Source organism: Oryctolagus cuniculus, chromosome 15 (genome assembly GCF_051225735.1).
Source record: "Oryctolagus cuniculus isolate XC-2025 breed Fujian yellow rabbit chromosome 15, ASM5122573v1, whole genome shotgun sequence".
Taxonomy (NCBI): Eukaryota; Metazoa; Chordata; class Mammalia; order Lagomorpha; family Leporidae; genus Oryctolagus; species Oryctolagus cuniculus.
The window spans coordinates 92368233-92394621 of NC_142881.1; the positions used below are offsets into that span (position 1 = coordinate 92368233).

The 26389-nt window shown below is 38.1% G+C and overlaps 1 protein-coding gene and 1 long non-coding RNA gene across 6 annotated transcripts in view; one reads left to right on the forward strand and one right to left on the reverse strand.

Annotated features, from left to right (window-relative positions):
• Window positions 1-26389, reverse strand: part of LOC103347276 (uncharacterized) — a 366450-nt gene that overhangs the window by 292244 nt on the left and 47817 nt on the right.
• LOC149122188 (uncharacterized) overlaps window positions 1-26389 on the forward strand; it is a 34343-nt gene that overhangs the window by 2590 nt on the left and 5364 nt on the right. For 3 of the 5 annotated variants that reach the window (XR_016221883.1, XR_016221878.1, XR_016221879.1), the window contains exon 2: window positions 25822-25888. This is a non-coding gene — a long non-coding RNA (uncharacterized LOC149122188). Of the gene's footprint in view, window positions 1-25821; window positions 26025-26389 lie in introns of all 5 variants that reach the window. The other 2 variants (XR_016221882.1, XR_016221881.1) reach the window with 1 other exon arrangement.

Below are 26389 nucleotides of genomic sequence, written 5' to 3' on the forward strand. Positions count from 1 at the left end.
TGTTAGAAACATCTTACATTCTGGTGTTGGGCTGTTGACCTAAATTCATTACACAGAGCTCTTAAATCTAATGATCTCCAATGATACAGGAAGACTATGTTCTTAGAAACATTGGCAAGCTCTTGGAAAGTCTCTGAATAGGGTGAATAACTGGAAACACAATGTGATTAATATTTGGATCATTCATATGCCAGACACATCAAAATGTGGATGACACTATTAAGGTGATGATTTATGATAAAGATTTAGCAAAACAGTTTAGAATTAATGGTGAGGACAGAAAAAGCTATAGGAATTAGAAGATAGGGATAGCAGTAAGAAAGGCTATACATACAGGGTATAGGGTCAGGGTTAGGGTTAGGGTCAGGGTCAGGGGTAAGAGTTAGGGTTAGGGTTAGGGTCAGGGTTAGGGTTAGGGTTGTTAGGGTTGGGGTCAGGGTTAGTGTCAGGCTCTCTATTGATAATCAGTTAAGCAGAAAACTCAAAAATCAAAAAACAAATTCAAATATATGTACATACATATAAAATATAGAGCATTTGAACAATTCAATAACATTCTCATCCTGCTCCAGCACTCCTCAAATCTTTGCAAAATTCTACATGCTACACCATAAAGTAGGCTTTCACAATATCAAGATACCCTGTGTTTTTGCTTATGTTGTAATTTGATGAAATCAAAAACAATCATATAAAGTGTTGACTTTATTATCTTGTGAAACTTTATATGTGAAGGTCTATTTTCCACATAATTCTTGTATACCATTTTGTCACTAACATTGCTTCACTTCTCCCAATAGCAAAATGCATGCCATGATAGACCTGAAAACATTTGCTCATCCTAGCCAGCATTTTCATTTTGAAATCATAAAGTTGTTTACATTTCTCCAAGTTGTGTTACTCCTTCCATGTACATTGTTTTGCAAAATTATGTCACTAAAGTGGACACTTTCAGGTATTCATGTTAGTGTATTCTCTTTGTATTTTCTTGTTATTGTAGTACTCAAAATTAAACATTGTCTATAAAAATTTCCTGAGTAAGGATTTGTATGTTAGCTAAGAGAGTAAATATTAGGCAGCATGATCTTTTCTTGCTTTAAGCTACTGAAATTTTGTTGTTAGATTTAAATGTAACTTTAAGATTGTATTCATTTATACCCTTTGTGCATGATTCTCTATATATATAGTGTATGATTATATATATATTATATATATATATTACTGATTCTACCAAATCATTGATTTCCAAACCCTATAATCAAAATTAAATACCTTATTTGGATCTGGCTAAAAAGCCCATGAGAGTATTTCAGGCATGGAAAGCCAAAACACTCTGGCAAAAAAATGACCTAAATGAAAGATCTCTGTGATTTGGGGTCATAAAGAGAAAGTATCAGTTATTGATAATCTTCTGTTGGGGTCATGCTATATTTCTCATGAACTATAATGTAATGATGCTTTTCATCTTCTGATAATTTTCCTTATTTATCAAAAACTGTATTAAAAGATACTTTCCTAATGTCAGCCAACATTGTGGTCCAGGAATAACAAGCAGGTAGTAAAATACAAGGTGTCCAGAGGGTGGAAAGAATGGGCCATCAAAGAAGGAGGTACCTTTCTCTGAAGGGAGGAGAGAACCTCCACTTTGATTATGGCCTTGTCTAAATAAGGTTGGAGTTGGTGAACGCAAGAGGCTTCCATAGCCTGGGCAGCTCATGACAAGAGCCTCAGGTGATTACTGACGTCTTAAATAAGAGTGTCAGTTGTTAAATCAACAACAGGAGTCACTGTGCACTTACTCCTCATGTAGGATCTCTGTCCTTAATGTGCTGTACATTGAGACTTAATGCTATAATGAGTACTCAAACAGTATATTTCACTTTGTGTTTCTATGTGGGTGCAAACTGTTGAAATCTTTACTTAATGTATACTAAACTGATCTTCTGTAAAAAAAAAAAAAAAAGAAAGAAAGAAAGAAAGAAATTATCAATTCCCAGCTTGACTCTCACTGGGATTAAACATGACAATAGGTCTGATCTGATTTCATCATCATTTAAAAAATCGTCTATTATTTTTCACTTTATGTTTGTGTGGGAGCAAACTGTTGAAATCTTTACTTAATGTATGCTAAACTGATCTTCTGTATATTAAGAGAATCGAAAATGAATCCTCATGTGAATGGAAGGGGAGAGGGAGTGGGAAAGGGGAGGGATGCGGGTGGGAGAGACGATATGGGGCGGAAGCCATTGTAATCCATAAGCCGTGCTTTGGAAATTTATATTCATTAAATGAAAGTTAAAAAATTAAAAAAAATAAAAAGATTTATTTATTTGAAAGTTGGAGTTACAGAGAGAGAGAAAGAGAGGCAGAGAGAGAGAGAGAGAGAGAGAGAGAGAGGACTTCCATCTGCTGGTTCACTCCCCAGTTAGTCGTAATGGCCGGAGATGTGCCGATCTGAAGCCAGGAGCCAGGAACTTCTCCCAGGTCTCCCACATGGATGTGGGGGCCCAGAGACAGGCCATCTTCCACTGCTTTCCCAGGCCATAGCAGAGAGCTGGATCAGAAGTGGAGCAGCCAGAACTTGAACCGGCGCCCATATGGGATGCCAGCGCTGCAGGCGGTAGCTTTACCTGCTAGGCCACAGTGCCGGCTCCTCTCACTCACTTGTAATGCAGGGCCACACAGTCTACATTGTTCCTGGAAATAAGACCAACAAAATATGTGCTCATATTTGGTCTGGAATGAATTGGGTATCTTTGTAGAAATTAAGATTCATATTTTACCACTCACATTTTGGAATCTAGCATGCATATAAAGAAAACCAGTGGCTCTACCAGCTACGCCAGAGCACCAGCCCCTCATGAATGTTTATAAGTACAAGCACAAGTAATATGATGTAAATCTCTCCTTGCCAGTACAATAAAAAAGATTAGAATATTCTATGGATTAAAGAGCTTTCCCTTAAATATAGTGGAAGTTTCTTTCAGAGAATTCATGTTCTGAAGTTATTAAGTACCCCTCATTGCATAACTTTTAGTTATAGAGAGAGCTAGAGTTAGTACTCATATTATATGAGTTAGTACTCATATAATTGATTTCAGAGTTCCTTTGATCACAATGCTTGCCAAGATGAGCTTTTTAAAGATATATTGTTTAAGGTGTTGTTTTTAAAATTGGTCTATCGCTCTCATCCCATACAACTCACTCATTTAAAGTATACAATTCAATGGTTAATATGGTTAAAAGTTTGTGCAACCACTATCTGATTCCAAAATACTTGGCATCACCCCCAAAAGAAATTCTAGATACATGAACAGTTATTCTTCATTTCCTTCCCAGCCATCCCTAGGCAGCCACCACTTCCTTTCTGTCTATTAAGTTTACCTATTTCGGTCATTTTATCTAAATGAAGTTACACAATCTGTGGCCTCTTTGTTTCTGTCTTCTTTTACTTAGCATAAGGTTTTCAAAGTCAATCCATGTTGTAGCATGCACAAGTAATTCATCCCTTTTCATGACTGAATAGTATTCAATTTTTAGATGTGAATTTAATGTTTGCTGAAAATCAAATGTGATGCCATTAATAAAATATTGAAAAAGCAAAAAAAAAAAAAAAAGAAGGGGAAGATTGTTACAGGTCCCAAATGTCACCACCCATCTGGGAGGATTTGGCTCCACAAATATTAAAATTGGAGCTAAAGTTTGGGTAAAGATACATGGTAAAGATAAACCTAAGGCAATTGAGGTAATATTTGAGGGAAATATACTGCGGTAGTCACTTATTCAGTACAAGATAAATTAGAAATATTACCTACTACTCAGTCATTCTTGTGTGAATGAAAGTATTTTACAAGATTGCTGATCTTCAGTTGGAGTCTTGATTTATGGGCATGGGCACTGCAACTCCTGAGTTCTGATCATACAATATCTGGGGTGGAGTGACACTACTAGGACCAGATGGGACAACTTTAATTGTAGTGACCATCAAAGTTGTTATGTTTTTATTTATTTATATTTATTTTTTTAGCTTCTTGTAATTTTTTTATTTAGTAAATATACATTTCCAAAGTACAGTTTATGGATTACAATGGCTTCTCCCCCTAACTTCCCTCCCACTCACACCCCTCCCATCTCCCACTCCTCCTATTCCATTCACATCAAGATTCATTTTCAATTCTCTTTATATACAGAAGATCGATTAAGTATATATTAAGTAAAGATTTCATCGTTTGCACCCACACAGAAACACAAAGTGTAAAATACTGTTTCAGTACTAGTTATAGCATTACTTCACATTGGACAACACACTAAGGACAGATCCCACATGAGAAGTAAGTGCACAGTGTCTCCTGTTGTTGACTTAACAATTTGACACTCTTGTTTATGGCGTCAGTAATCTCCCTAGGCTCTAGTCATGAGTTGCCAAGGCTATGGAAGCCTTTTGAGTTTGCCAACTTCAATCTTATTCCGACAGGGTCATAGTCAAAGTGGAAGTTCTCTCCTCCCTTCAGAGAAAGGTACATCCTTCTTTGATGGCCTGTTCTTTCCACTGGGATCTCACTCACAGAGATCTTTCATTTATGTCTTTTTTTTTTTCCAGAGTGTCTTGGCTTTCCATGCCTAAAATACTCTCATGGGCTCTTCAGCCATATCTGAATGCCTTAAGGGCTAATTCTGAGGCCAGAGTGCTATTTAGGACATCTGCCATTCTATGAGTCTGCTGCGTATCCCGCTTCCCATGATGGATCGTTCTCTCCCTTTTTGATTCTATCAGTTAGTATTAGCAGACACTAGTCTTGTTTATGTGATCCCTTTGACTCTTAGACCTATCAGTGTGATCAACTGTGAACTGAAATTGATCAGTTGGACTAGTGAGATGGCATTGGTACATGTCACCTTGATGGGATTGAATTGGAATCCCCTGGCATGTTTCTAACTCCACCATTTGAGGCAAGTCCGATTGAGCATGTCCCAAATTGTACATCTCCTCCCTCTCTTATTCCCACTCTTGTATTTAACAGGGATCAATTTTCAGTTAGAATTTAAACACCTAAGTGTTAATTGTGTGCTAATTACAGAGTTCAACCAATAGTACTAGAACAAAAAAAATACTAAAAGGGATAAAGTATTACATTGTACATCAACAGTCAGAAACAAGGACTGATCAAGTCACTGTTTCTCATTATGTCCATTTCACTTCAACAGGTTTCCCCTTTGGTGCTCAGTTAGTTGTCGCCAATGAGGGAGAATATATGATATTTGACCCTTTGGGACTGGCTTAATTCACTCATCATAATGTTTTCTAAATTCCTCTATCTTGTTGCAAATGACCGGATTTCATTGTTTTTTACTGCTGTATAGTATTCTGTAGAGTACATGTCCCATAATTTCTTTATCCAGTCTATTGCTGATGGGCATTTGGGTTGGTTTCAGGTCTTAGCTATTGTGAATTGAGCTGCAATAAACATTAATGTGCAGACAGCTTTTTTGTTTGCCAATTACATTTCCTTTGGGTAAATTCCAAGGAGTGGGATGGCTGGGTTGTATGGTAGGGTTGTATTCAGGTTTCTGAGGAATCTCCAGACTGACTTCCATAGTGCCTTAACCAGTTTGCATTCCCACCAACAGTGGGTTAGTGTCCCTTTTTCCCCACATCCTCTCCAGCATCTATTGTTGGTAGATTTCTGAATGTGAGTCATTCTAACCGGGGTGAGGTGAAACCTCATTGTGGTTTTGATTGGCATTTCCCTGATTGCTAATGATCTTGAACATTTTTTCATATGTCTGTTGGCCATTTGGATTTCCTCTTTTGAAAAATGTCTAGAGGTCCTTGGCCCATCTCTTAAGTGGGTTGTTTGTTTTGATGTTGTGGAGTTTCTTGATTTCTTTGTATGTTCTGGTTATCAACTCTTTATCTGTTGCGTAGTTTGCAAATATTTTTCCCATTCTGTTGGTTGCCTCTTCACTTTCCTGACTGTTTCTTTTGCAGTACAGAAACTTCTCAATTTGATGCAATCCCAATAGTTAATTTTGGCTTTGACTGCCTGTGCCTCCAGGGTCTTTTCTAGGGAGTCTTTGCCGGCACCTATATCTTGCAGGGTTTCTCCAATGCTCTCTAATAATTTGATGGTGTCAGGTCATAGACTTAAGTCTTTAATCCATGTTGAGTGATTTTTTTGTGTAAGGTGAAAGGTAGGGGTCTTGCTTCATGATTCTGCACGTGGAAATCCAATTTTCCAGCACCATTTATTGAATAGACTGTCCTTACTCCAGGGATTCGTTTTGGATCCTTGATCAAATATGAGTTGGCTATAGATGTTTGGATTGATTTCTGGTGTTTCAATTCTGTTCCATTGGTCTATCCATCTGTTTCTGTACCAGTACCATGCTCTTTTGATAACAACTGCCCTGTAGTATGTCCTGAAATCTGGTATTGTGATGCCTCCGGCTTTGTTTTTGTTGTACAAGATTGCTTTAGCTATTCGAGGTCTCCTGTGTCTCCATATGAATTTCAGCATCATTTTTTCCAGATCTGAGAAGAAGGTCTTTGGTATCTTGATTGGTATCACATTGAATCTATAAATTGCTTTTGGGAGAATGGACATTTTGATGATGTTGATTCTTCCAATCCATGAGCATGGAAGATTTTTCCATTTTTTTGTATCCTCTTCTATTTCTTTCTTTTAGGTTTTGTAATTTTCATTGTAGAGATCTTTAACATTTATTCCAAGGTATTTGTTTTTGTAGCTATTGTGAATGGGATTGATCTTGGAAGTTCTTCCTCAGCCATGGCATTGTCTATGTATACAAAGGCTGTTGATTTTTGTGCATTGATTTTATACCCTGCTACTTTGCCAAAATCTTCTATGAGTTCCAATAATCTCTTAGTAGAGTTCTTTGGGTCCACTAAATAAAGACTCATATCATCTGCAAAGAGGGATAGTTTGAGTTCTTCCTTCCCAATTTGTATCCCTTTAATTTCTTTTTCTTGCCTAATAGCTCTGGCTAGAACTTCCAGAACTATATTGAATAGCAGTGGTGAGAGTGGGCATCCCTGTTTGGTGCCAGATCTCAGTGGAAATGCTTCCAACTTTTCCCCATTCAATAGGATGTTGGCCGTGGGTTTTTCATAGATTGCTTTGATTGTATTGAGGAATGTTCCTTCCATACCCAGTTTGCTTAGTGTTTTCATCATGAAAGCGTGTTGTATTTTATCAAATGCTTTCTCGGCATCTATTGAGATAATCACATGGTTTTTCTTCTGCAGTTTGTTAATGTGGTGTATCACACTGATTGTTTTGTGAACATTGAACTATCCCTGCATAGCAGGGATAAATCCCACTTGGTCTGGGTGGATGATCTTTCTGATGTGTTGTTGCATTCTATTGGCCAGAATTTTATTGAGGATTTTTGCATCTATGTTCATCAGGGATGAACATAGTTAACATATATTTTATAAAGATTTTTATTTATTTACTTGAGAGGTAGAGTTACAGACAGTGAGAGAGAGACACAGAGAGAAAGGTCTTCCTTCCATTGGTTCACTCCCCAAATGGCCACAATTGCTGGAGCTGCAGCAATCCAAAGCCAGGATCCATGTAGTTTTTCCTAGTCTTCCATGTGGGAGCAGGAGCCAAAGGACTTGCGTCATTTTCTACTGCCTTCCCAGGCCACAGCAGATAGCTGGATTGGAAGTGGAGCAGCTGGGACTAGAACTGGTGCCCATATGGGATGCCAGCAGCGCAGAAGGATTCACTACTTCACCATAGCACCAGCCCCAGTTGTTATGTTTTAAATATGACCCGGGGAGGAAATAACATTAGCCATTGGACAGATTCTTCAAGCCTCTATGAAAGACACTTTGTGACTGGACATAAGATCTCTCTAACTATAGAATCTCAATTAACAGCACCTGCTTCATATATAACCTCACAGATTGGCTTCCACAAGTTGACCCTGGGAAACAGATATTAACTGTAAAACAACAATGTGAAAGTACTTCCAACAGTGTTGGAACTAATTTCTCTTTTGCACATAGTATTTCTCAGGTGTTGTTTTGCTTTAAAACATGTCCTTGTACATGGTGGACAGATTATATTATTAATATTTTTATGCTGCTGGCAAAATGCAAAAGCTCCCTACTGTTTGAGTCCATAAATCTTGTGTCAATGTAACTCAAAATATACAAAAACCTATTTATGGTTTAACTTGACATTTCCTCATATAAAATCTTGTAATTGGAACAGAATGTCTTGGTATGACACTATATTTGTTGGGGCAGAAGCAGATTTAGGTGGAGGAAATTCTGTGGACTTTGAGAGCCTGGCCAAGCAGACAGTGCAGTGTTGTCAAGGATTTGTCTCAGATGTAAGTAGTCAATGCTCAGTAGTTGCCCATGACATTTCTGTCCCACCAAAATACCATTAATTGTGAAAAGAACTTGTAACCCTATTTAACCATTCCATAATAGCCAATTTTGGTACCTATTTTGGAATAAGTACTAATGTTACTGCATTTCTTAAATATGCCCTTATAATATATATACATATGATAATTTAGAAGAAAATGTGCAACACCTGTTAACCACAGGGACAGCTGTTACATGGAGGAAATTGTTTTCCCTATGTATACTAGCAGACCATTTGTTAGGTTGGAATAATCGGGAAAATTGTGCTGTGTTTTTTTGTATAAGGAATATGTATCATTACTATGTATACTTAGCCCATGTATCATGCCAATTTCATGTTATTCCTTTCATATCTCACCAATATTTTGCTTTGTCCCACAAAATTGGAACACTATTGGCCGTGATTATGTTACTTACCAACTATCTGTGTGTACAGCCTGTTATTTTCAATTGATAGTGGATGATATAGTAGGCAAATAGAACTATGAATGTTAATACATTCTTCTAATTATATAACTTAACTTTTTATCCTGTCACAAATTTTGCTATGCTATACAAGTCTCTCCTCAACAAGTTTGTATAGTAAATAATAACCAAAGCTATTTAAATATCTTGATCAAGTTTCTCCTTTTTCTGGGTGTCGGCAACATTTTCAAGTTCTCCACTGGCAGTGTGATGTTTTTTACTCTCCCCTGAACAAATGGATGATGTTGCCTTTCCTGAGTCCCTAACCCTGTCACTTCCTAGTGTTTATGCTTCATTATATTTTAAATATATTGCAAAATGCTTCCTAGGTAGCTACCTTGCTTCAGGATAATAATAATCACTTAAATCAATACAAAGTAAGAACTCACATAGTTGATAAAAAAATTGAAGTTATCTCACCCTTAGTTATTAGGGACACTATCATCATTTGTATGATTTCTTTTTTAAATTACCTACTGCACTAAAATGTTTTCAGCCTTAACCCTCTATTGTTGCTGAAATTGTTATTGTGCTATTTTTTGTAATGTCTACCTGTATACCAAAATGAAAAAATGTAAGTTTATGACCAAATTATGGATGGATTATGTGACAGACATATCAGATCTTAAGGCTGAATGAAGAGTTACTTTCCTATGCCCTTGCCTATACCATGAACTCAGTGACCTATGTCTGAATGTACAGTTTTTCCTATAGGCTTGGCTTGCTTACAGGAAAACAAGATAGGGAGCAAGGACAGATGTGTGTTCCTCTGGGTTCCTAGCCAGTTCCAAGAAAAATAGACAATCTACATAGCCACACAAGGAGTCTTTGTTCAGAATAATTTTAAGAGACCATTGGAGGGAGAGACTTCGAAATTTCACCTACATAGATGAGGCTCTGTGTGGGACCTCCCAAGAAGAACCCTGAAAAGCTGCCCTGGGATTCCCCAGTCGTGAAGTTTTAGGAGCTGGCATTTTCCCCCAATTTGATGCTTTCTTCTTTTTTTTTCTTTCTCTTTGATTGTAAATAAATTTCTGGCTGTTCTATCTCTGTGTGGAGAGTGCTTGTTGCTCACAGATTTGGCCCTGCTGAATTCTGCAGCTGCACTTTAAAGTAGCTCTTTAATGCTACACACATGCAGCCAGGTTCACTTTTTGTTTTACATTTGAATTGATCACCTTCATTTTTGTAGATCAGTAGCCTGTACTGTAACGTTTATCACAAGTCTAACCTCAAATCACCAAGCATGGCTTTCTGATTAGGGCATCATCCAGTCCCTGTCATTACATCAGTTGTCTCAGAAGCAGCCATGTCTATGATTTTTTGGAACCCACTAGGGACATATGTCATCAGGTGCTGTCCCAGGATATAGATGTGTACATTTTTGTTACTTTTGGGGGATACTCAGGAAAAAAATTTATTGTTTTTTTTAATTGTCTAAAATACAATTCCTTAGCCTCACCTTTCCTTTAATATATTTGCTTTATATCTTTGTCAAACCAGTGGTTAATAATGCTATACTACTGTAGTTTTCATGATCTGTCATTATTTAAAAATTTATGTGGTTGAAATGATTATATTTACATTTGATAATTATTTATAACCCTTGTCTATATTTCCACTGAAGTAGGGTCTTTATTTATTTATTTTTTTTTGGACAGGCATAGTTAGACAGTGAGAGAGAGAGAGACAGAGAGAAAGGTCTTCCTCTCATTGGTTCACCTTAATGGCACATTAAGCCCTTGACTATATTGTTAAATAAAATATGTTATCTCAAAAACAAGGATTAATTTACTTGACCCATTTATTTTTGATGATGATCTCAGTTAACCACTCCATTTTTTTTAAAGATTTAATTTAATTATTTGAAAGTCAAAGTTACACAGAGAGAGGAGAGGCAGAGAGAGATAGAGGTCTTCCATCCAATGGTTCACTCCCCAGTTAGCTGCAATGACCAGAGCTGTGCAGATCTGAAGCCAGGAGCTAGGAGCTTCCTCCAGGTCTTCCACACAGATGCAGGGACCCAAGTACATGGGCCATCCTCTACTGCTATCCCAGGCCATAGCAGAGAGCTGGATCAGAAGTGGAGCAGCTGGGAATAGAACAGGCGCCCATATGGGATGCAGGTGCTTTGGACCAAGGCGTTAACCCACTGTGCCACAATGCCAGCCCCATCCACTCTGAATTTGTACCTAACAAACTAAGGAGTTACTCATAGGATTGTTGTGGATTTAAGAAGCAGTTAAATAAGTATCATTGGGCTCCAGAAATCCTGATGAGCAGCTGTCATTGCAGCAGTGCTATTGAGATCTGCTTTATCAATTGTATCTGTGAATAATTACTAGGACAAAAAAAATTGTTTCAGGTAGAGAGTACCATTAAGCAGTTGAATTTGACCACAGACTATCTCTGGGAGCAACCATGACAGCTTCTTTAGGGACTATGACACACGCACTCCAGAGTCCTCATAAACAGCTGTCTCTTCCTGTACACTATACCCTGTCTAGCAGGCTACACATGAAGAGATGAAGCTATTCATCTCCTTCGTAGGATGTTAGGCTTTGATCTGATTAAAAGAGTAGCCAGTTAGGATGCCTTAGATGAACAGTGACTATGATACCACTTGTGTATATGTAAATCTTGCTTTTCCACCTCTTGTGGAGGAGTTTGTAGGAGTGACTTTGAGCCATCACCAATCCAAAATTTGATAACACTATTGATAAGAATCTCAGGTCTCTAAGTCAGTTTAAATATTCACCAGTTCCTTCTTGGAACAGCGAAAAGGAAACAGAATGCTTCTTTGCATCAACTCCCAGTCTGCTATGTGACTTTACAATCTTTGTTAGTTTCACTGTTGCTTAGCCCTCTGCCATACTCCCAACTAGTCTGGTTTGTGAGTGACTGTGGATATTTGAGCCATTCCTAAGGATTTAAGATTTTCTAAAACAAAAGAATCTAAAAACCTTGGCTATGACAAATCAAGGAACCTCATGAACTCATATGGGTGCACTTGTGGAGTGGGGAGTCAGGAAGTAAGGAAAGAAAGATTATCTAATGATTAATCCCTAGAATTAGCTTCTCATTAGAGCTGTGATGGTCATGTGTGTTTCCTAAAATCCAACATTAGGGGCTAGCATTATGGCACAATGGGTTAGGCTGTCGCTTGTGATGCCAGCACCCTATATTGCACTGATGGTTTGAATCCAGTTCTGCCTCTAATCCAGCTACCCAATTATGAATCTAAGAAGGGAGCAGCAGATGACTCGAGTGTTTGGGACCCTGCAACCCATGAGGAAAACCAGAATGAAGTTCCTGGCTCCTGTCTTTAACTGACCCAGCCCTGGCTATTACAGCCATTTGGACAGTGAACCATAACATGGAAGATTCTCTCTCTAATAAAAGATCCTTAATAAATAAAATCTAATATTTTGGGTAAAGAAAATGAGTTTGTGCCTAAGAGAGACTAAATTCTTATTTTACTTGTGCGATATATGTATATAAAATCCATTCTTATTATAAGTGTTTCTGCGCATATGGATATAAAAAAAACTATGCATGCATCTTTGCATGCACTATTTTCAAAATAATCCAACATTGCTTTATATAGAGGGAATTAGTTTGCACATTTTGGGCCTGAAATTTTGTGATACTTTTCCTTCATTGGACAGTGCAAAATAATAAAGACAAAAATAAATTAAAAATTTAAAGCCAAAAAAACCCACAAAATTTGCTTCTATCAAAAGTATTTGAATGGATGTCACAGTGGTAAATAACAGTATTTTTTGACATTCTTTAGTATGTATGTATGAATACAACATGGAGCCCTCTACTCCTGGAGCTGTGTAACTGGTCTTGTTTACTTCCAAATGTTGATGATGAAATTTTTAAATTCAATATGAGACTTGGAATTTTAATGTCCCTTCCAACTTTTATATTAAAAATAAAAACAAGAAAATAAGAAAATTGGAAGTTGTTTTTCACCTGTATAAGCACAAATGGGTTATCTTGAAACTGGTCATGAATAAAACCTTAGTGTATGTCATGGACAATTAACTGTTAAAGTCACTGTAAGATATCTGTATTTAGCAGACTATTTGTATCTAGAATGATCTGAGTTGAATTTCAAGACTATTAAATTATGTTTGGAAGTTTTAACATCAGTGAAGTAATTATTTACTGTGAAATTAACAAACACTGAATTAATGAAGTATTCATTTGTTAATAATATTAACTACAATATAACTATAATATATAATATTGTAATTATAATATAATTATATATGTAATATAACTATAATATTAACTTGCAAAGACTAAAGAAGCAACTCAGTAAAAATTAATGAAAGAAAATGAATAATGTTATTTATGGATTTTTTGTATACCAAAAGTTTAACTGTTATTTATTTACTACTAACAAAAACATTGGAAGACTGATACTTTTTCTCTCATCTTATTTATACCAAGACATATGTTAGATTATTTTTACAGGTAGACACTAACAGCCTACTTTCTTCCTTGAATGCTTATATTTGGATTGACAAAATGGTTTTAAAAGAAACAAACTGGCCAGCGCCGTGGCTCAATAGTTTAATCCTCCACCTAGTGGTGCCAGCACACCGGGTTCTAGTCCTGGTCGGGGCGCCGGATTCTGTCCCGGTTGCCCCTCTTCCAGGCCAGCTCTCTACTGTGGCCCGGGAAGGCAGTGGAGGATGGCCCAAGTGCTTGGGCCCTGCACCCCATGGGAGACCAGGAGAAACACCTGGCTTCTGGCTTCAGATAAGCGCGGTGCACCGGCCACAGCGCGCCAGCCGTGGCGGGTATTGGAGGGTGAACCAACGGCAAAGGAAGACCTTTCTCTCTGTCTCTCTCTCTCACTATCCACTCTGCCTGTCAAAAAAAAAAAAAAAAGAAAAAGAAAAAAAAAAGAAAAAAGAAACAAACTACTTTTCCCCATCTCACCAACATCTGCTTTTTGTTTTTTGGATAATAGCCATTGTAACTGTAGTGAGGTGATACCTCATGGTGATTTTTGTTTGAAGTTCCCTGCTGCCAGATATTTAAGGAGCTCAGTAAATACAATAACCACAAAACAAGTATCCCAGTTGTGAAGTGAGCAAAGGATACATATGAACAGATATTTTTCAAAGGATGAAATACAATGGGTAGCAGACAAATGAATAAAGTCTGTTTATATCATTTATCCAGTGGTATATTCTGGATATTAATACTTATATCAGATACATAACCTAAAAACGTTTCTCCCATTCTTTGTTTGCCTCTTCATGTTGTTAGTTGTTTCCTTCACTGGGCAGAAGTTTCTCAGCTTATTGCAATCCTATTTGTTTATCTTTGCCTTTATTGCCTGTGCTTTTTGGATCTTATACAAGAAGTATTTGCTGAGGCCAGTGTCTTTCAGCATTTTCCCTATATTTTCCTCTAGTAATTTGATGATTTTAGGGCTTAAGTTTAGATCTGTTACCCATGGTGAATTTATTTTTGTATAGAATGTAAAGAAGAGGTATTGTTTCAAACTTCTGGAAGTAGAAATCCAATTTCCCAAAGTTTGTTTGAATGGAGTACCCTTTTTCATGAATGATTTTAACTGTTTTGTCAAAGATTAGTTGATTGCAGATGAATTTCAAGATTTTTTGGGTCTGTGTGGAATTTCCTTGGGATTTTCATGGGAATTGCATTGACTGTAAATAGGTGTGGATAGTTCAGACATTATGCTGATAATTATTTATTTTAATCCATGAACATGTACAATTTTCCAGTTTTTATGTCTTCTATTTATTTCATGTTTTTGTAATATTCATTATATAGATCATTCATATCCTTGGTTAATCATATCCCATGGTACTTAAATTTTTAAAGGTATTATGAATGGGACTGTTGTTTTGAGCCCTTTTTCAGCTAGGACATTGCTGGTGTTTAAGAATGCTATGGATTCTCTGTGTTTTTGTAACCTGCAACATTATCAGTTCTAATCGTCTCAGAGGATTCTTTTTATTCTCATGTATAAAGGATCATGTTGTCTGCAATCAGAGATAATTTGACTTCTACCTTTCTAATTTTATTCCTTCAATTTCTTTTTCTTATATAATGACTGTGGCTAAAACTTCCAGAAACATATTGACTAATAGTGGTGAGAATGGGTGTCATCATCTGGTTCCAGACAATGTAGAAATGCTTCCAGCTTCTCTCCATCCCATATGATTTTAGCTGTGGGGCTGTCATATATTCCTTGATTCTGATAAGGTATGTTCCTTCTACATCCAATTTTAAGGTTTTTATCATGACAGAATGTTTTATTGAATGCTTTCTTGGCAAATATTCAGGTAATCATGATCTTTATCTTTCATTTTATTTATATCATGTGTCAGATTTATTGATATGTATATGCTGAACCATTCCTGTGTCTTTAGGATAAATCCAAGTTGGTCTGGGTAGATAATATTTTTGATGTATTGCTGGATTCAATTAGCTAATATTTTCTTGAGAATTTTTGCATTTGTGTTATCAGAAATATTGATCTATAGTTTTCTTTTTTGTTATACCTTCACCTAGTTTTGGAATTAAGTCAATTTTAGCATCATAAAATGATTTTGGAATATTTTCCTTGCTTTCAATTGTTTTTGGAAAATTTAAGAAGAATGACTATTAGTTGTTCCTTGAAAGTTTGGTATAATTAAGTAGTAGAATTAAATATCCAATCCAGGGCTTTCCTTTGTTGAGATCTTTAATGCTGCTTCTATGTCAGCCTGGTTATTGATCTATTCATGTTTTCTATGTCTTTGTGCACCAGTTTTGGTAATTATATGTGTTCAGAATTGTATCATTTTTTCTAGATTTTTCAATTTGTTGGAATATATCTGTTTGCAGTAATTCCTAATAGTTCTTTCATTTCTGTGGTATCAGTTATGACATATCCTTTTTCATTTTGTTTTATTAACTTGAGTCTTGTCTTTTCTCTTTGTTAGTTTGGTCAATGATTTATCAATTTTATTACTTTTTTCATTTCACTGATCTTTTGTAAAATTTTTATTTTTTATTTCTTTTGTAATTTTTACTATTCTTCCTAGTAATTTTGGATTATGTTTTATTGTTATTTTTGTATGTCTTGAGATAAATTGTTAGATCATTTGTTTGATATCCTTTCCTTTTTTCTAGAAATTTATTTATTTATTTGAAAGAGTTACACAGAGACAGGAGGAGAGGCAGAGAGAGAGAGAGAGAGAGAGAGAGGTCTTCCATCTGATGGTTCACTCCCCAATTGGCCGTAATGGCCAGAGATGCACAGATCCAAAGCCAGGAGCCAGGGGCTTCTTCTGGGTCTCCCAAGTGGGTGCAGGGGCCCAAAGATTTCAGCCATCTTCTACTGCTTTGCCAGGCTACAGAAGAGAGCTGGATCGGAAGAGGAGCAGCCAGGTCTTGAACTGGCACCCATATGGGATGTCGACGCTTCATGCCAGGGCATTAACCCGCTGCGCTACAGCCAGCCTTGATAAATTTTCTTTTCTTTTTTTAAAGATTTATTTATTTACTTTGAAAGGAGTTACACAGAGAAGGAGAGGCAGAGAGAGTGAGAGAGAGAGAGAGAGAGAGAGAGAAGGAGATAGAGAGTTCTTCCATCCACTGGTTCACTCCCTAGATGGCTGCAACAGCTAGAGCTGCGCCAATCCAAAACCAAGAGCCAGGGGTTTCTTACGTGTCTCACATGCAGGTGAAAGTGCCCAAGGACTTGGGCCATCTTCTGCTGCTTTCCCAGGCTATATCAGAGAGCTGGATTGGAAGTGGAGCAGTCAGGACTCAAACCAGCGCCCATATGGGATGCTGGCACTGCAGGCGGCAGCTTTACCCACTACACCACAGTGCCAGGAGCAGAATCCTTTCGATTTTTGTTATATATACTCGTTGATATAAACTTTCCTCTTAACACTGATTTTGCTATATCCCATAAGTTTTGATATGCTGTGTTTTCATTGTTACTTATTTCAAGCATTTTAAAATTTCTCTTTCTATTTCTTCTATATCCAATTTTTATTCAGGAATATATTGCTTATTCTCCATGTGTTGTATATTTTCTAGAATGTCTTTGATTTTTATCTCCATCTGCATTCCACTGTGATCATAAAAGTTACATGATATAGTTCCACTTTTTAAAATTTTGTTAGAACTTGTTTTATGATCATGTTTTACAGTTCATTGCAGGGAATGCTCCACTCATTGCAGGAAAAAGTGATACTTTCTACCCTACCCTCCCTCCCACCCTTCTTCCTCTTCCCTCTCCTATCCCCATTCTTATTTTTTATGAATATCTATTTCAGTTAACTTTATACTCATAAGATTAACCCTAGACTAAGTAAAGGATTCAATAAATATTGTGAAAAGAAAACACTGTTCCTCAGCAATAGAGACAAGGGCTATAAAAAAATCATCAAATCTCAAAATGTCAATTTTAATCCTATAGGTTATCTTTTAGGTACTCTATTAGTTATCACAAATAAGCAAAAACATATGGTATTTGTCTTTTTCAGACTGACTTATTTCACTAAATATGTGTCCAGTTGTGACCATCCTGTTGTAAACAATAGGATTTCAATTTTTATGGTGTAGTAGTCCATAATGTGTATTATACACCACAATTTCTTTATCCAGTCTTCAGTTGATGGATATCTGGGTTGATTCCATATCTTAGCTATTGTGAATTGAATTGCAATAAGCACAAAGGTACATATAATTCTTCCATATGCTGATTTCTTTTCATTTGGGTAAATTCCCAGGAATAGGATGACTGGGCCATGTGGTAGGTTTCTAGTCAGATTTCTTAGTTATCTCCATGCTACAGTGACTGTGTAAGTGTACATTCCCACCAGCAATGGATTAGGGTGGCTTTTCCCCCCCACATTCTTGCCAGCATGTTGTCTGTTGATTTCTTACAAGAATGATTCTAACAGTGATGAGGTGAAACATCATTGTGGTTTTGATTTGAATTTCCCTGATGGCTAGTTATCCTGAGCATTTTTTCATGCATCTGTTGGCCATTTGAATCTCCTTTCTTGAAAAACACCTTTTCAACTCCTCTGTCCATTTCTTGACTGGGTTGTTTGTTTTGTTGTTGAGTTTCCTGAGCTCTTTATAGACTCTGGATATTAATCCTTTATCAGTTTCATAGTTTGCAAATATTTTCTCCCATTCTGTTGGTTGCCTCTTCACTTTGCCGAGTGTTTTTGGTAGTACAGTAGCTTCTCAGCTAGATGTACTTCCATTTGTCAATTTTGATTGCCTGTGCTTCTGGGGTCTTTTCCAAGAAGTCTTTGCCTATGCCAATGTCTTACAGTGTTTTCCAGTGTTCTCTAATAATTTGATGGTATCAGTTTGTAGATTTATGTCTTTGTTCCATTTTGAGTGGATTTTTGTGTAAGGTGTAAGATAGGGATCTCATTTCATACCTGCATGTGGAGACCCAGTTTCCCCAGCACCATTTTTTAAGAGACTGTCCTTGTTTCAGGATTTGACTTTACCTCCTTTATCAAAAATAAGTTGATTGTAGATGCATGGATCAATTTCTGGAGTTTCTATTATGTTCCATTGATCTACACATCTAACCTGAAGATCTTATTTCACCTTCATCTATCTATGAGATCATCCCTGTGTAAGTATTCTGGATTGGCTGATTTTTTTCTATTAGAATTTGGACTGTATCTATTTGTTCTCTCCTGGACTGCAATGTTTCTGTTAAAAAACATGTTAAGGGCCGGTGGTGTGGCCCAGTGGGTAAAAGCCCTGGCCTAAAGCTTTGGTATCCAATATGGGTGCCAATTCTAGTACCAGTTGCCCCTCTTCCTAGTCAGCTCTCTGCTGTGGCCTAGAAAGCAGTGGAGGATGGCCCAAATCCTTGGGCCCCTGCACCCTCATGGCAGACCTGGAGGAAGCTTCTGGCTCCTAGCTTTGGATTGGCGGAGCTCTGGCTGTTGCGGCCATCTGGGGAGTAAACCAACAGATGGAAGACTTCTCTGTCTCTACCTTTCTCTGTAACTATGTCTCTCAAATAAATAAAATAAATCTTCAAAAAAAAAACCACACTAACCATATGGGTATGTTTTAAAAATGACCAGCCATTTATCTCTTGAAAATTTTAGGATAATCTCTGTATGTTTTACTTTTGAAAGTTTGACTATAGTGAGGATCTTTTTGATCATGCCTATTTGGGATTGAAGGTGCCTCCTGTATTTAGGTGTCCATACTTTCTCCAAATTAGGGGAATTTTCCAATATTATTTTATCAAATAGGATTTAAAAACTCTCCCATTTTTCCATTTTTTCACAAATTTCTAAGCCTAATGTATTTCATCTTTTGATAGTATCCCATAGATCATGAACACTTTTTCCATTTTCTCTGATCTTTACTAGCTTTGCTTTTTAATCTAACTGAAATATTTCCAAAGACTTGTTTTGCAGACCAGTTACTCTTTCTTCTGGCTCATCTGGTTTGTTGTTAAGACTTTCCATAGTGTTTTTTAAAATTTGGTTTATTGAATGTAGTTTTCTTTCTGAACCAGCAAACCAGCTTTCTGGGGACACACCCTGTGTGCTGCTTACTGGTTTGGATTGGGTACAGCTACCTCAGGCCAAGCATCCAGTGAGCAATAGTATGAAACTTCCAGGTTCTGTGGGAGGAGCTGGAGCCCAGAGCTCAGGGTCACTGTGACTGGGAGAAGAGTCCAGAGTGACATCTAAGTAGTGGACAGCCTCTTTGGCTACAGTCAGTGGAGTGAGGGGATGTTGGCTCTCTCTGGTGTACTTGAAGTCCCATGTTTTCCATGGGCCAAGGTGAACTAGTCAATGCACAGCTCAGAATGAGCTCTTGAGGCCATCGTACTTCACCAATCCCGATGTGTTCACATTCCACAGCACTGTCTCTCTCTGCAATGTGCCCTTCATCCCCACTGTGAGATTTGCTCCCAGTGTGCAGTCAGACTGGGCAAGTGCACAGGAGCCCAGATTAAACCTGTAATTTTCCAAGTGTTTAGGGGAGATATCCCAGGGCATTTTCCAGCTGATCTGAGCCTGTTTGCTGCAGGAGAGTGCTAAATGGGTCTGAGATCCAGGACTGCAACTGCCCTGCTATGTCCAATTGGACCTGCTGAGCTCAGTGTTTCCCATTAGAATGTAGGACTTTGGGAGTCCTGGAAATAAGACAGAGAAGCAAAGCTTGTGAGTGGTTCCTCCTCTCAAGATAGCACATCCCCACCACAGTCCATGTTCTGAGGAGTGGGAAGTGGGGGAGGGAAACATGTGGGTTCCCCCTCTGAAATCCAGGAGACCTAAAGTTTCCAGAGACCACTTTTCATTGAGCTGCTGATGTGTAGCTGCTGGATACCTCTTCACATACTATCTCCTGGGCAATAGTCTGTGCAGATCCACACTAACATGTTTGAACTTGTTCCTCCTTCTCCCCTCTCCAACATGCTATGCCTGTTATCAAAATTCTGCTTGTGTCTTCTTGATTTTGGTGCTCTTCTGGAAGTACTCATCTGTAGACATAGCTGCTGTGGAGCATCTCAGTAGAGGAGTGGGCAAACACTGTACTTCTCCATATGGCCAGCTTGAATCTCCAACTTCATTATTTAATTAGGTTTCCTCCCAACATCAAATCTGACATAGCAGAGAAAAAGACAGATGCTATGATCTCTGTTCAAAACTGCTTTAACAGAGCTAAGAATGAATAAGTGTTGGAAATTAATTCAGGATCCATCTATCACTCAATAAGCATCAGACAGCCTGGAGGAAACTTATCAAGAACTCAGATCCTTAGCATCTCTTGCATGTATTAGAATATCCCAACTAGAGAAGAAGCTTGTCTGATTGCTGGTGACAGAAGTCATTGTAGGAGAAAAAAATGAGTCTCTAGCCTCTAAGCATTCACAGCCAAGAAGCCAGCTGCCTAAGCACTGAGCATGCAGACTGAGAAAGAAGTAAGATTGTCTGGAGTCCAATCTTATCTACAATTGCCAGGTGCACACGGCATGATTCCCCAAATTTTACCCTCAAGAGGACCCCCAGACCAACCCATATGCACATGCAGAGTACTCTGATAATCTGGGGGAAGCATCTACTCGCCTCTCACCTGGTCATAATTCTGAAACCTTTGGCAATTGCTATTTATAAAGAATGCATTCCTATCCCCATCTTATATCTGAGAAAATAAAACTATAGGTTACATGTTAATTACACTTCGTACTTATTCACTAGCTTCCTTTAATCCCAAACTTATGAAAATCGGACACATGTGAATCCAAATTCAAGAAATTGCTTTAATTTTTTTCAGATTTGTTCTTGACTTGATGTACTAACTTTGTTCCCTCATTCTTCACAGAAGTCTCTAGCCTCAGATCCCCCCAACCTTAAGTGGCCTTCGGACTCTCTGAGGAGAATGACATAAATTGGCTTGTGTTCTCCATGTTAGGGATTCACATAGTGTGTGTTACATAATTCTGGCCACTACCTCTCCCTCAGTGATGTATTTGGAGTTCAGCACAGGCAACTATGGCACAAATTTCATGATGAGGTAAAATATATTGGAAGATTCAGATTTCCAACAGAAAGGTCTCTAAATTATCTACCAAACACTCTAATGCTAGGGTCCTATGATCTGTGCATGGGAGAAAAGATCACAAAATACACAGTGAAGAAGTATGGGGGAAAGTTATTGGTTCCATATAGTATATTAGTGAAATAGTATCTGAAATACTGTCCTATATTAATAATCGCTGTGGGCAGCAGTATCCTGCAAAGTTAATGTTTGTGTGGCATTTGTTAACTAAAGTTATGCCTAGTACACTTACTAATTAAATATGCTATATGGATAAATGGTGCTTCTGTGAAATAAGGGCAAAATGAATTTTACCCTTTGATACTGAGAAGCCTAATAGGAAAAGGTACACAAAAATCTCTACTAATTAAAAGTATGTTATAAAGTTTTACATATTGATCCACTAAGAATCATGGAGAGTCATGAATGTTTGCTGCAGCAGTTAAGATGTCACCTCTTGGGATGCCTGCATCCCATATCAGAAAATATGGGTTCAAGTCTTGACTCTGAATCTGATTCCAGCCGCTGCTAACATGTGCCCTGAAAGTCAGCAAGTATTGACTCCACTACTTTGATTCCTGCTTCCCATATGGGAGATCCAGGCAGAGCTCTATGCTCCTAGCTTCAGCCTGGCCCAGCCTTTACTGTTATGGCTATTTAAGGAGTGAATTAGTGAATGGAAGACCTCTGTCTCTATCTCCACTTTCAAATATATTTTTGAAATATTGTTTTTAAGGAATATTTTATTTATTTATTTGAGAGGTAGAGTTACACACAGATAGAGGGAGAAATCGAGAGAAAGGTCTTCCTTCTGCTGATTCATTCCACAAATAGTCATAATGTCCAGAGCTGGGACAATCTGAAGCCAGGAGCAAGGAGCTTCTTCCAGGTTTCCCACAAAGGTGCAGGGGCATGAGCACTTGGGCCATCTTCCACTGCTTTGCCAGGCCATAGATAAAACTGGATTAGAAGAGGAGTAGACAGGACCCATATGGGATGCTGGTGCTGCAGGTGGAGGCTTAGCATACTACACCACAGTGCCAGCTTCTTAAATACATTTTTTTTTAAATCAGGAATTAGACAAAATGGGGAGTTAAGAGAGTGATGACAAGCTAGCTAAAATGTTTTCAAAATATGAGGGTGTAGTAAGTGATATAATGTGGTAGCATCAACCTCAAGAGTTTCAAATATCTTTATTATTCAGTGAATTTTAATAGTATTCATCAATAAAAACAAAAAATTTTTAAAAAATTTTTTGTGGAAAGGCAGAGTGAGAAAGAGGAAAATACAGAGACATAAAGCAGTCTTCTAACCACCTGTTCATTCCCCAGAGGCCTACAATGGTCAGGGCTGGGACAAGCCAAAGCCAGTAGCCTGGAACTCTATCTGGGTTGCCCACAGGGGTAATAGAGGCCCAGGCACTTGGGCCACTCTCTGCTACTTTTCCAGGTGCATCATCAGGGACCTGGATCAGAAACAGTGCAGCTGGACATGAACCAGTACTCCCATATGGGATGCCAGCATTGCTGGTGGCAGCTTAACCTGTTGCTCCACAGCGCTAAGCCCTGGAAAGGAACTTTTTATTCTCACAATTTTTGACTCAACAATTATGACGCTGAAGGAAGGAGCTTCAATAATGGTAAAAACTGCACACATGGAAATTTGTGACAATACAACTCCAGGAGCTGTGCCTAGGATGATGTCCAGTACCTAGTAGAGTCACACAGATAATAAAAGTTTGTGAAATGACCGTCTAATGACAAAAAAGTAAACACAACTGAAGAGGCTAATATATTTCATCTGGGTAGATTTAAACTATTATATTGGGGCTGGCACTGTGGCATAGCAGGTAAAGCTGCCACCTGCAGTGCCGGCATCCCATATGGGCACCGGTTCAAGACCTGGCTGCTCCACTTCCAATCCAGCTCTCTGCTGTGGTCTGGGAGAGCAGTAGAAGGTGACCCAAGTCCTTGGGCCACTGCTCCCACATGGGAAGGCCCAGAGGAAGCTCCTGGCTCCTGGCTTTGGATCCGTACAGCCAATTGGGGAGTGAACTGCCAGATGGAAGACCTCTCTCTCTCTCTCTCTGCCTCTCCTCTGTGTAGCTCTGACTTTCAAATAAATAAATAAATAAATCTTTTAACAATGTAATGTTAAGCTTTTAAAAATAAACTATTATAGTATATATTTTTAATGGTATATCACATAGTCATTAAAACTAAGCTTTTGAGAACTATCAATATATGACATGGAATGATGTTTGGCCTAGCAGGTAAGATGCCTGTATCCTATATCATCCCATATCTGAGTGCCTGGGTTCAATACTCACCTCCAGCTTCCTGATAAGGAAGACCTTGAGAAGCAACAAATAATGACTCAAATAATTGAATCCTTGCCACACATGTGAGACCTGAATTGAGTTTCTGGCTCCTGGATTTTGCTCAGCCTGGGTTATTGCAGGCATCTGGGGAAGTGAACCAGTGAAGGAAAGTGCTCTCTTAAATAGCTAAACTTTAAAAATAAGACTGGATAAAACATTGTAGGTACATATAAAGCTTAAAAAATTAAAGGAGTTGCCTGTTTGTTTAAAGAGCAGTAATAATTACTTACATAAAATTAAAATCAGAATGGGAGAGGGAGTGGGAGATGGGAGGGTTGCGGGTGGGAGAGAAGTTATGGGGGGGGAAGCCATTGTAATCCATAAACTGTACTTTGGAAAATTATATTTACTAAATAAAAGTGTTTATAATAAAAAATTAAAATCAGAAAAGATGAATTTTATGAAAAATACTTACCTGTTTATGCAATAAATATTTTTCTTCTTCAAGGGAAAATTTAGCTGCAGAGTTTGTAGTACATAAAACTGAAAAATTTAACTATATTATATTAATGGTCTTGATACATGCTAAGGGAAAAGAAGTGAAATGAAATTGTCAGAAGGAAGGAATCTTCAATACTTTTAAACAATTTTAACCATTTAAACATTGAGATATAATGACATAGAAAGCACATTGTTATACTCTTTAATCATTATGACTTCTCCAAAACATTATGATGGTTTCAAAAACTACTTACTTCCTTTTAGATTATCTTGTAATATAGAAAATCATAGTAACATAATGGTCTATTATATAAAAAGTTTGGGTTTACTTTTATTCCAATGGTAAGAGTCAAATAAGTGAACATTATTTCCAATAAATATTTTCATTTATAAAAATATTAAACACATGTCCAGATAAGTTAAATATATTAGTTAATATATTCAAAGGGATATTAATCTAATAAGTCTAGGGATCAGGGGGCTGGAGCTATGGCATAGCAGGTAAAGCCCCTGCCTGTAGTGCCAGCATCCCATTTGGGTGCCAGTTCAAGTCTCAGCTGCTCCATTTCTGGTCCAGCTCTCTGCTATGGCCTGAGGAAGCAGTGTAAGCTGGCTCAAGTCCTTCCCATGCACCCACATAGGAAGAAGTGGAGGAAGCCCCTGGCTCCTGTCTTTGAATCGGCACAGCTCCAGCTGTTTGGCCAAGTGGGCAGTGAAACCAGCAGACAGAAGACCTCTCCCTATCTCTCTGCCTCTCCTTCTCTATGTAACTCTGACTTGCAAATAAATAAAAAGATCTTTAAAAAATTCTAGGATTAGAACACTCAATTATTCTACTTTCTGCTTCTGGGTAAATATTTTGGATGTCATTTAATATATGATGAAGTTTTCTATTATGTGTCAGTTTAACTTACAGTTTCAAGTACCATTCTTAAATTTAAAATCAATGGAGTTCATCAAAGAATAATCAATTGAGTTAATCAATGATTAATTCTTTTTTAAAAAGACTTATTTATTTATTTGAAAGTCAGAGTTACACAGAGAGAGAGAAAGGCCTTCCATTCACTAGTTCATTCTCAAATTGGCTGGAACAGCTGGAGCTGCGCTGATCTAAAGCCAGGGGCCAGGAGTTTCTTCCAGGTCTCCCACATGGGTGCAGGGGCCCAAGGACTTGGGCCATCTTCCACTGCTTTCCCAGGCCACAGCAGAGAGCTGGATCAGAAGTGGAGCAGCTGGGACTGGAACTGCCAGTATGGGATACTGGCAGTGCAGGTGGTGGCCTTACCCACTATGCCACAGTGCTGGCCCCAAGGAGTAACTTTTGAATGCCTTTAGATTCCACCTCTCTCTTCCATTTGCCATGATTTCCTAAGAGATTGACAAGAGAAATGTAATTTTTCTTGCAGAATTCTCCTATTCCTGTTTTCACGTGTTTCTATATTTTCTGTGTAGATGGATGGTGCTGTACATAGTTTTATATGTTCTCCTGATTTTTGTGATCTCATAAAAGCTCAGTAGAGTGCTTTGTTCTTTGCAGGGTCCTGATGTGCCAGGATCAAGATGCCCTGCTGGTGTGTACTGCAGAGCTGCTCAACCTTTCCCAGGTGCTGCCTCCATTTCTGGTCACATGCTGATGATTATGTGGCACTTGCTGTTTTCAAAGCTTCCACCAAAGCCAGCTTTGCAAAAACCATTATCTTTGAAAGAACATGTGATATTGGTGATTTCACTCATACCTCAGTAAGTTTGACCTTGAAAAGGACTGACATGTACAAATTTTTGTAGAATGAGAGTACCAGAAACTCATTCATTTCTGATAGCCACATACTCTTTATGTTTAAAAACTTTGTAAAAATCATTTGGCTGGCCGGTGCCATGCCTCAAAGGCTAATCCTCCACCTAGCGGCGCTGGCACACCAGGTTCTAGTCCTGGTCGGGGCGCCAGATTCTGTCCTGCTTGCCCCTCTTCCAAGCCAGCTCTCTGCTATGGCCAGGGAGTGCAGTGGAGGATGGCCCAAGTCCTTGGGCCCTGCACCCCATGGGAGACCAGGAGAAGCACCGGGCTCCTGGCTTCGGATCAGCATGATGTGCCGGCCGCAGCGCGC